The following is a 12,270-nucleotide window of genomic DNA, read 5'->3' as shown; positions in this document are numbered from 1 at the left end:
TTTTTTAAGAAGCCTGAACAAGTGTAAGACTTTGAGCAGTGACCCTAAATAAAAAAAGAATAGGAATAATAAATAATTTGTCTTTCTTAAATTCTATTCATTATTGTTAGACTCATTAAAGGTTTATTTCAGGTACACTTCAGGGGGCGAGTCACTGAAAACGTCTGTTATTAAATTCCTCAAATTCCCAATGCAGACAAAATACTCCAAAAGGAATTTGGATTAGAATAAGCATCCATTTCGGACCACGTATTTTGCTTTTCGCAAGTTGCAGTCATAGCATGTTTTTTTCTGCCGATTATGAAATGTTTAACACGTTACAGCGATATTGTAACCTTATTTTTCATAGAGTACTTAGGAACAATGCTATGTGATGCCACTTCCTGTTTTGTCAAGGGGTAAAAGGTTGCGTTCCATCGCTTTCCATGATGTTATTTCGTGGTGGGGTCAAATGACAATGTGATGTCATCGGTGGTCAATGTTCATGTAATGTCACTTGCGGTGCCCCTGGCATTTTGGTGAAATGACATCCCTGGCTGCAATATGATCGGCTGAATACAGCTAGCAGCACAATCACTTTCTTTGAAGCCTCCAATGTTACACTCACAAAAAATAGGGGAAAACATCTCGTGGAACAGTGGTGGCCATCTTGGAAAGGCCATTTCAGCCACTATTTGTAAAACCTATGTCAAATGAGTTGCCATTCATTAGTGCTCTGACATGTATAACTGTTTCTACATCTGTGTGGTTTTATATTCTTTTTTTTTTTTTAAACAAAAATAGCAGGTCACGTTTTTTAAATATTTGCATTGTTTAAAACAAAAATTCAAAAGTACAAATGTGATTAGACCCTCTTTGCATTCACTGAACGTTTATTTACATTTGTGAATGAAAATAGGGATGCAGTATGTATTATCGTGCTTCAGAAATGGAGGCAGTATTTTTTTCCTCTTCTGATTGCACACGCAATTTGGACATCTACCATCTTGAGTGGCTTTCCATAACTACGGTTCCAACCCTGTTCAAGGTATCCATGTTTTCTTTGCAATTTCAAGTGAGAAAAAAGTGCGATGAACTAGTTACTTCTTACCTTGTAACGTTCTTTCGACGGGATGTTCCTCCGACGTATTCCTCATCTTAGATATCTCCTTCCAGCTCTGCTGGCCTCGGAAAATTTTTTTCTCTAGAGGGCACTGCGCTTCGACGTCCTCCGAGTCGATGTCCCTCGACAGCCGCCGTATCAACGTCGACGTCATCCTGCCTATAAAGGCCGCGCGCAGCGTCCGTTGCTCAGCTCCGTTTTGTAGCCCACAATAATTCTTTCTGGACTAGACTAATCACCCTGAAGGAGCGTAAACTGCAACAACAAGGGAAGTAGAACTGCAGGGATGGATGGGAGGGTCGATGAGGAATACGTCGGAGGAACATCCCGTCGAAAGAACGTTACAAGGTAAGAAGTAACTATTTCTTCGAAGGGATTGTGTCCTCCGACGTATTCCTCATTTTAGATAGGCTCCCATAGCAGTATTCTATTATTGGAGGAGGGAGTACTGACTTCACGCTGTCTTCTATTGATGAATAGAATGCAGTACAGCCCTTCCAAACCTAGTCTCTTGACTGGAGGAGGAATCCAAGTTGTAAAATCGTGTAAAGGTATGGACAGACGACCATGTAGCGGCCGCACAGATGTCTTTAACACCTCTTTTGAGGGCCGATGAGACTGCAATACCTCTGGTCGAATGAGCCCTAAGGTTTTAAGGGGGCTCTTTCCCTGCCAGTTTATAACATTCCAGAATGGCTAGAATGATCCATCTGGAAATGGTCTGCTTAGTTATTGGTAACCCCAGTTTGTGACCTGTGTAACCTACAAACAGCTGGTCTGCCTGTCTTATCCTGGCTAGTCTACTGATGTAAAAACTTAAAGCCCTTCTAGGGTCTAGCCTGTGTAACCTCTCTTCCTCTTTCCCCGGATGAGGAGGAGGATAGAAAGATGGTGGGGTAATCTTCTGAGTGATATGGAATTCAGAAACCACCTTTGGGAGGGAATTAGGCTTCACTTGCAGGACAACTTTGTCTTTGTGAAAGATTGTGTGAGGGGGTTTACAAGAAAGAGCTTGTAATTCGCTCACCCTTCTAGCAGATGTAAGTGCTATTAATAAAACAGTTTTAAGGGTAAGGAATCTTAACGAACAAGAATGGAATGGTTCGAAAGGTGTGCCCATCAGGAAAGTTAGGACTAAGTTTAAATCCCATAGGGGAACTTGGAATGGTCTTGGGGGATAAACATTGGTTAACCCCTTTAGAAACTGTATTACCAAGGGTAACTTGAAATAGGATGGTTCTTCCGCAGTGCGCTTAAAGATGGATAGCGCTGCGAGATAGCCCTTAATGGTGCCAACTGGAAGGCCTGAATTTGCCAAATATAGTAGGAACGACAAAACCATTGGTGTACCACATGAAAAAGGGTCGATATTCTGTTCTCTACACCAGCTTCAAAATCTGTTCCAACGGCAGCGGTATAAAGACTTTGTTGCTGGCCTCCTTGCCGAAAGCAACACCTCCATAACATCATCAGGGAGGTCCCAATCCTTGTACCTCAGCCTTTCAGTAGCCAAGCGTGAAGGTTGAGGGTTTTGATGTCTGGATGGAGAACCTGACCTCCCTTCTGTGAGAGTAGGTTCTCTCTGCGTGGAAGTCGAATTGGAGGGCAGATGGACAAGTCTAGAAGGTCCGGGTACCACGTTCTCCTGGCCCAATCCGGGGCAATTAGGATCATGGTTCTCCGGAATCTTCTCAACCTCCTGATCATTTGAGGAATGACAGGGACCGGTGGGAACGCGTACAGAAGCGGAAACTCCCAGTCCACTATGAACGCGTCTCCCAGAGCTCCTCTCGGGGGAAATTCCCTTGAGCAGAACAGATCGCATTTCCTGTTGAGACTGGTGGCGAACAGATCCACCTGAGGGGTTCCCCAAAGGGCAAAGATCTCTTAAAGGACTTCCTGAGCTAGCTCCCACTCGTGGGAGACTGTGCTCTGCCTGCTCAGAGCGTCCGCTGTCAAGTTCTTCTCTCCGGCTAGGTGAACTGCCGATAGAGAGATTCCTTCTTGGATTGCCCAAAACCAGAGCTGCATCGCCTCTATGCACAGGGGTAGTGATCCTACGCCTCCTCTTTTGTTGAGGTAATGCATGGCCACCATGTTGTCCGTCATTATCAGGACGTTTTTCCCTTGTACAGCTGGCAGGAACGCCTTCAGCGCAAGTCTGATGGCTCTCAGCTCTAACAGGTTGATATGTAGTCTGGACTCCGATGGAGACCAACGACCGCTGATGGTCAAGTCGTTGGCGTGGGCTCCCCACCCAGTGAGTGAGGCATCCGTGACTACTGTTATCTCCGGCCAGGGTTGCCAAAAATGTTCTCCTTTCAGAATGTTCTCCTGACAGGCCCACCACTGAAGGTCTCGTGCCACCCTGTCGGGAACCTGAAGAAGATCTGTCATTCTCCCTGAGAATTGTGACCACTGAGTCCTCAGTGCCCACTGGAGGGATCTCATTCTCAGGCGAGCCTCTGGCACTAGGAAAATGCAGGATGCCATGAGGCCTAGCAACCTCAAAAAGTCGAAGGCTGGGAGACGTTGGGCATCTTGGAACTTGGTAACCATCTGTAGAATATCTTGAGCCCTCACCTCTGGTGGCGAGGCTTTTCCCAGGGAAGTGTCCAGGATCGCTCCTATGAACTGGAGTCTCTGCAATGGTATCATTTGTGATTTCTTTAAATTGAGGGAGAAGCCCAGTTTGTGAAGGGAGTGGCACACCTGATTTAGCTGGATCTGAGCTTGTTCCGAAGAAACAGCCCTGATCAACCAATCGTCCAGGTAGGGGTAGACGTGAATCCCTTCCCTCCTTAGACTTGCCACCACTACCGACATTAACTTAGTGAAGACCCTCGGGGCGGAGGTCAGCCCAAATGGCAGCACTCGAAATTGATAGTGAGAGTTGCCAATTGCGAAACTCAGGTATTTCCTGTGTTTGAGATGGATAGGCACATGGAAATAAGCGTCCTGAAGGTCCAGAGATACCAACCAGTCCTGGAACTGAAGGGCCTTGAGGATCTGAGAAAGAGTGACCATCTTGAATTTGTCTTTCCTGAGGAATTTGTTCAATTCTCGCAAGTCCAAGATGGGTCTCAGTCCTCCGTCTTTCTTTGGAATGAGAAAGTAAGGGGAGTACCAGCCCTTGTTCCTCTCCGCTACAGGTACCGGTTCTATGGCACCTTTCTGTAGCAGGTCCAAAATTTCCTGCAAGAGGAGCGGATCTGGAGCTTTCTGAGAGCTGATCCCCGGTGGATGACTCTGAGGTATGCGTAGGAAAGGCAGGCAGTAACCTTGGGCAACTGTTTCCAATGCCCAAGCATCTGACGTGATAGCCTGCCATACCGCCAGATGTTGAGTCAACCTGCCTCCTACAGGTGTCCTGTGAGGGAAGTCCTCAGAGTGGTTTTGGGGCGGCTGATGCAGATGCCGATGGTAAAGAGGCACCTGCTGTTGCTGCAGCTTTTGAATATCTACCCGGTCCACCTCGGGTAGTTCTTCTTTGTCCCCTTTGAGTCGGTCTTCCTCTACCTCTTCCGAATGCGGAGTAGAAGCGAAAGGACTTGCCCCTCGCAGAGGTTCCTGTGGGACGAAAAGGTGTCTGACGGATTGCAGCGCCTAGGGATTTTGCTGCTGCTTTAGAAGTTTGCAGTTTCTCTAAACTGTCATCCGCCTTTTTCCCGAACAAAGAAGAGCCATCGAATGGCATGTTCAAGAGCCTGGCTTGCACATCTGGGGCAAAACCAGACTTTCTCAACCAAGCGAATCTCCTGGTTGTTGTACTTGCCGCCATTGCTCTGCTGATACTGTCAGCCGAATCAATGCCGTCTGGAGGGATTCGCACATAGCGTCTTTACCGTCCTGTATGATATTCAGGAACGCCTCCCTTTCTTCTCCCTCCGGGATGCAGTCAGCCGCTGTAGAAGCACACTCCCAAAGTGTATGGCTGAATCTAGCAAGGGTGCAAGTAGCATTAACAGATTTTAACGCCATGCTACATGCCGAAAAAACTTTCTTTGCCATAGCATCATATTTTTTATCGTCCCTGTCCTGTGGGACGGTAGGATAATCCGTCTTGACATCGGTAGAAGATGCTGCCTGTACCACCAGACTTTCTGGGGATGGGTGTTTTGACAAAAACTCCGGGTCTGTAGAGGATACCCTGTATTTTGTAGACAGTTTTTTATTTACTGCCGGGACGACATCTGGGGTTTCCCAGTTCGTCATAATCTTCCTCTCAAGAGCTTTATGAAAAGGCACCACAGGATCCTCCTGTGGGCCTTTGTCAAGAATATCCGTGAGGTCATCTTGTTGGAAAGATTGTGAAGGTGCAGACCACCCCATAAACTCCGTGATCCTGGCCATTAAGGCTCTATAGGGGGTTTCAGCATGCTCCCCCGGGTCTGGCCTAGCAAACTCCACCTCAGGGGAAGTGTCTAACCCACTTGCCTCATGTAAGGAATCATGAAGATCCTTTAACCTGCGTTCTTCAGAGGAAAATTCCTCTCTAATTGGGGTTACAGGTCCCTGCAACTCAAATGTGTCTTCCTGTTCAGACAATTCACCCTCTTCCATAATTGAGGACATAGTTCTCAATTGTTCTGAACTCATAAAGGGTGTAAACCCCATTTCCAAGGCAGAGGGTGCCGAACTTGTCATAATCGGCCTCGAAAACGTCGATGTCGTCGACGCCGACGTCGAAGGCTTTGAGCGTGGCGTCGAAAACAAAGGCGGAGGCCTCGATGACCTCGACAGAATTGGGATTCTGCTCGACAATCTCGAAGCCATCGTCATCGAGGACCTGGGGATAGTCACTGGGTGTGTCATAACCGTGACTTTTCTTGGCGTCGACGCCGGTGTCGAAGCTGGCGTCGAGTCGACAGACCTGTGTGTCGAAGGTCCCTTCGACAATGGCGTCGAAGACACCGACCTCGGCGCCGACGGAACCTTCGTCGACGGCACCTTCAAGGAAGGTTTGGAGGTCATAGTCCTACTCGAGGGTTCGAGACGCGCTCGAGAGGTTTCCTTCGCCGGGAAGTGCGACTCGCAGCGTTTTTGACCTTCGGGTCTTTCGACCGGAGCATCGCTCTCGGCAGTCTTCGAGGGGGTCGAGGCCGCTTTCTCGAAGACGCTCATCATATTTTTGCGGAATTCCTCCCATTCAGCCCGGGAACTATGTTTCGTGGGGCAAGGGATTCTCTTTGGCGAAACAGAGGAACAGGAAGACGGAGAAGGGGATCTTCGACGTCTCCTCTTCGAGTGCTTCGATCTCGAGGAGTGATGGGACCCACTCCGAGACCTGGAGCGCGAATGGTGACGAGGAGACGAATGTCTCGACTTCGTCGACGAAGAAGAAGCTTTAAAAGTCTTACCTTTCTCCAGCTTCCCCCTACGCTCCTTCAGGGCCTTAGCTGTCATGGACATACAGTCCTCGCACTCCGAACAAAGGTGTTCAGCTCCTAAACACCACAGACAAACTCTGTGAGGGTCAGTCAGCGACATCTTTTTACCACAATCTCGGCATTTTTTGAAGCCGGATCGAGGAGTTGTCGGTTCCGACGAAGAAGCCATCGAGTACGGATCGAATAACTCGAGGTAAATAGGTTTAACCTGACAAAACTGAACAACGGTATTCCGAGGCACTGAGTAAGCGCGGAAAAACGGAACTGAGCAACGGACGCTGCGCGCGACCTTTATAGGCAGGATGACGTCGACGTTGATACTGCGGCTGTCGAGGGACATCGACTCGGAGGATGTCGACGCGCAGCGCCCTCTAGAGAAAAAAAATTTCCGAGGCCAGCAGAGCTGTAAGGAGATATCTAAGATGAGGAATAATTCGGAGGACACAATCCCTTCGAAATGTACAAATGTCGCTCGCAAGTGCATCTGAATTAAATCATTAAAGTGACCTCCAGGCACATGGAACACAAGATGATAAGAAAAAAGAAACGCTATCTGCCCACGATAATATCAATGAAATGGTTTATCACGCCCTAATTTCATTTTATTATTTTTAATGAATAATACAATCATAGAATGTTTTTTAAAAGAATATTCTACAGCAGTCTGTGGGGCTAATTCTCTTTAAATTACTGGTTTAACTATTACCCGCCTTAATGCAACCTCTTTCAGGTGACCTTAAAAAGTGAGAGGCAATGAACACTCGTCAGGAGTCTCAACTTTGACATTCAAGTCACACATAGCTTTCGCCAGTGGAAACATTAGTTAATTGAGATAACTTATCAGTAGATAGACTTTGCACATGTTCAAGTCTTGCCTTCACATTCCTATCCTTTCTGAAGCCACTGGATGGGCTTTAAAGCTACCTACAAGACATGTTAATTTGGAATTCGGGCCAGTGTTGGTTACCACCCGTTGGGTTTGAAAATACCTTCTAAACGACTGGTGCCCAACGGGTTGCTCAAAGAACAGGAGGAGCATGTTCTCAACTGCATTGACTCATTCGTAGAGAGAAATTACACCGTGTGATGGGCCTCATCTGGCCTTCAGACCTAAACTTACAGTAAAGGCTGGCTCTGCAAAACCTGCTTCAGCACGTAACATACATACATGTGGGAGAGTAATGGAAATGTGAGGAACAAAATAGTCCAAGATGTTAAGCAGAACACCAAATAGAAAGTAGGACTGTGGGTGTCAGGCAATAAACTGGGGCAAAGCAGTAGCTTTTATCGCCCAGATAGGATGGGTTGGCTCATTGTGCATGTTTTACTGCTGGCCTACTAGAACATTACTGCAATCACACACCCAGCCTTTGGAGGGTTGTGTGCCACTCCCCCCGTCCACCCCCTCGCCCTTGGCCCGATTGGTCATTCATATGACCTGTTTCTGTTCCTAATCTGAACTGCCAGAACTAAGAAGCACCAAAATGGGATATTTCCTTCTTTGCTGCTGTCAGGTCTTGGGGAAAAAGCAGAAGTGGCGGCAGGCACATGCAAGCACTAGAGTTATCACAGGGTACAGGAAATGCCACTAATACCCGTGTAGTGCAGCACGCTACATCTGGCATCAGAGGGTCACTGATGCGACCCCTCCCCACGACCAATGATTGGATCTCGACACCCAGAGACAGGGGCTTGAGGTGGGGGCAGGCAAAGTCCCAGGGGAGGCTGATGGGCAGAGGACAAGAGTAGGGTCAGGTGTCTGCAGCAGGGGAACAAAATAGAGATTCAGGCTTGGAACTACAGGCCTTCCGGGACTGAAAAGGATTGGGAAGTTTAAGTAAGGGTCCCACATATGCACAAGAACTTGGTATTATGTCATGAGCAGAGTAGTAGGAACCCAGGAGACGACAAGCAGCACCCACTATACTACAATCTGACGTGCTATTTTATGCTGATTTATAGCGCACACCGCTGCCATTTTTATGGTCTCCAGAAGCTCACATGAGGTATAATCAAAGCTTTGCATGGACATGCTCTGCAACCACACAACAGGAACAAAAGCAAACTGGATGCTAAAGCTGTGGCATACCAGCATCAGAGAGGGAATGATTCTCCCTTGATTGAACAAGGTTTGATTATTGTGGCAGACTGCTGGTAAATTACAAGTACGCACTTCTTGAGATGAAAGAGTACGAGGGGCCATAATTAGGTGGTTAATAGTCAGTGATTGCCACAAGGAAGAAGGGTCCAAACACATGTAAATGGTTAGGGATTTGGAATAATTGTGGATTTAGCCAAAGAAACCAGATATCAAGGTAAAGAACAATCATGGCCCCAGAGCTTACACCCAACTGGTTTGTTTATTGTGTGTGTTCTGGGATCTTTGAGAGATTTGGATATTATTTTCTTGGGCAATTTGGCACATAGATAAACAGAAGTCACCATCTTTTCTGACCACCCCTTTATGCTGCCCAAAGATAATAATACCAAGATCTTTTATTGTTTCGTCTGCGGTAAGTTGGTTAGGATTTACAGTAACAACTGAATCGCAAGTGTGGGATTCTAGTGAGGTAAGGCTCTGAGTAAACTAACATGCTGCTTTCTCTCCGCCTCTACTCTGGTTCTTTTCCCTCCAGACATTCCATAACCACTTGCCCTAGGACCATGCTGCCTGCTTCCAAGCAGCCATGTGAGGTGGACTCTTAGAGCTGAAAGGGAGTTCATTGCGAGTGTGGTTTCTGTGCTGCTCCCGTGGCATGGCTGGCATTCCTGCTGCCATGCTGGGGAAGTCTCCACCAGATATGTCATCTAGCAGAAGCTAGAGCCAGGGAGTAATTGGGCTATGCCATATATCTAGAAGCATCAAGAATCAATGAGTTCGAGAAGCTGCTGGCGCTAGCAAAATATGCTGCCGCGCACAACCGGGAGGTGGCTTAACGCTGCTGCTAGAGGTACAGGACGCAATGAAGAAAGTCTGCAATGGAGGGCACATAACATGGTTCAATGATGAGGGTGTCTGTGTCGAAGGAGTAGAAGGTGTCCCATGTGCAGAAATGTTTGGGAAAGGTAGAGCAGAGAGGAGGGCTTTCCTGGTGTTGTGGAATTTGGAGTTGAAGTAGTCCATGAGGGAGTTGCATACTGCAGTGGATGAGGGTGTGGAAGGTGTGGATGGTGGTATGGAGAGGGTTTTGGCAATCTTGATTAGTTTCTGTGTACGACTGGCGGCAGATGGGAGTTCCTGGAGGTAATGGGTGGGTTTGGCATTGCGTATGGCTGTTTTGTATTTGCTGCGGCAGTGTTTGAGTGATGTTCTGGTGGTGAGGTATGGTTGAAAGCGCTGTTCACCTTCGGAGTTGTGTGGAGAATTTCGTGTTGAGGAGGTGCTGCTGGCTGAGCAATGTTTTAAGGCTCTCGAGGGAGGGTGGCTTCCAGAAAGTGCTGCCGTATTTACGGTAACAGCAGACAAAGGTTCTTTGTGTTTTTCACATTGAAATCATAATAACTTTCTTGAAACTGTCCCTGTTCACTCATGTATGCGCCCTGCAGACGCGGAGACAGGAAACTCCTGACCTTTCTGAAAGTCCCATCACATGACTCAGAGGCGCTGACGCAGTGACTAGCGAAAAAACTGCATTTAGTGAGGCACTGTAGAAAGTACTGCTTTTTCTGGAAGTTATGTGCTTCGAAAGACACAACTTGCTGCGGAGGCAGGAAATAAATGCATCCCAAGAACGGCCCTGTGAAGCAATACAAACTTCCAGATGCGCACGCTAAGGGGGACTGGCGTCCAGATTCAGAAATGGGCACTTCCGTATCCGGATTGTGAGATAGTTTGGTGGGTGAAGTCGAAACCTGTCACAGGGTTTAATCACGCCCTTTTACCCCGACTCGTCCTTGTATTAATCTAAAGTCGATAAAACAAATATGGTTAAGTTAGATATAAGTACCACCTGTTACCAGGGCAGGTCCTTGAGGTTTTCCTATCATAAGGAAAAATGCCTAAATATGACTAAGCTAAGAGTGGTTCGCCTGGGGGTTATAAATCATTACAGTTTTCAGTAAGCAAAGTAAAAATGTAAACTAATTAACAATATTGTTCTGGTTGCATTTACAGTGAAAAGAAGCATTTCCAGCTCTCGTTTTCCATGCAAGCATAGGGTGATCAGATTGACAAAGTAAAAAACCGGGACATGACAACTAACATAAATGTAGGACTAACTCTTGAAAGTGGCTGTCAAGGCACTATACTTCAGTAGCGGTTGGAGGAGAAGGGGGTTTAAGTGTTACTGTTCAAATAAACACATATTAACACCCGGCAGGGGGAAGCCAGGCAATCGGGTGGCTAAGAAAGCAGGCTTGAACCAGCGGTCTAAGCCAACGTTCCAAGCCGCCTGACGGCAAGCTCCTTGTTCGTCATCTTCCGCCAATACCCCCTGCCCCCATGTCCCCTTTTTTGTAATTTTAATCCATTGCCCCACCCCCAAACTTACTTTATTGCAGCTGCGGCAGCACTCGCCGCCACAAAAGAGCCTTCCTCTCTGCTCACAATGGCTGCAATGGAAAGGGAAGAGGAACTCCGTACAGAGCCTCGCCTTCTCTTTCCATGGCAGCCATGTTGGTAAAGGATTTTCCCTCTTACAACGGGACGCAGACAGGGTCCCGTTATAGGAAGGACAAACCATTTCCTTTAGCACCCTGCGTTGCCGCTTTGGTAACCCACGGTGCTAAGGGCCTTAAAACCCCATCCGGCCCGCAGGATCGGGTGTCAACGCCACATTATAATTAATGTATCACTAATTTATCACAAACTAACGTTATTTTAAGTTGTATAATGCAGAATTTCTTCTGTGCAAAATTATGCATTCCTGCCTGCCAGCTATGAAGACCTATTACCAGAAACAGGGACCACTGCAGTTTCCAATGGAAACATAATCTTGAGAACGGGGGACAGAGCTGCAAATTCAGGCAAAATCGTGACGTCATGTCACCCTATACAAGGATCATCAACAGTTTATTTCATTTATTTCATTTGTAACAGTGGACTATACCCGGAGGCATCACAGCACTAGTTGCAAGGCAGGTTACAGGGTCTCTTTGTTAGCCTGTGCTTTACTTAATGGTTAAAGCCAGCATTAAGAACATGCTGCAAGCTGCTTGCGGCCATACGCCGATCACATTGTGCTCGCCTCCCTTCCTCCACTCCTATGTCCATACCCACTTACTTTCTTTTCCACACCACTGTGTCTTCCTCTCGTTACTCCCTCATGCCCGTGTATGCCACCATAGAAATGGACAAGGGGTTCCGCTAGAGCCCAGCTGGTCATTTTCATGGCAGACATCCTAACTGTAGTTCTTTTTGTCTGCAAACTCGGCTCTGGCACTTGTTGCGGGCTGGATGTGCACCCATAAACTGCCATTGCAACAATGCCCCATTCTGAGGGCTATAGATCGGGTGGTAAAAACCGGCAAACCTCGTTAAAAGCCGTTGCTTCGGTTGTGACTATTAAATTAGGCTGCAGCCTGTTTATAATCAATTTGGCCCTCAGAACAAGGCAGTATTACTTAATGCACCAGAAGGGGTTGTTTCCTGATACACAACACTGTGGGTTGGCGCTGCTAGGTCCCTTCTTCTAGACTGCAATCAACAGCTGGTATGGCAGAGAGCTGTAGAGGGTCCCCCCAGCACCTGATTCTGCTTCAGCACGCAGTGGGTGGCTTAGGCCTACCCCTTGTACTGGCCCTCACAGTGAAATATATTGGTGGGAGTTGCTCTGCTGC

General features: G+C 47.3%; 1 protein-coding gene across 2 annotated transcripts in view; it reads right to left on the bottom strand.

Annotated features, from left to right (window-relative positions):
- TRAF1 (TNF receptor associated factor 1) overlaps positions 1–12,270 on the bottom strand; it is a 474,790-nt gene that overhangs the window by 225,149 nt on the left and 237,371 nt on the right. The window lies entirely within an intron of this gene.

The sequence above is a fragment of the Ambystoma mexicanum genome, chromosome 8, assembly GCF_040938575.1.
Source record: "Ambystoma mexicanum isolate Mex_15411 chromosome 8, UKY_AmexF1_1, whole genome shotgun sequence".
In the NCBI taxonomy this organism is placed as follows: domain Eukaryota; kingdom Metazoa; phylum Chordata; class Amphibia; order Caudata; family Ambystomatidae; genus Ambystoma; species Ambystoma mexicanum.
Note: the sequence above shows the minus strand (reverse complement) of the source record. Positions and strands in the feature narration are given on the sequence as shown.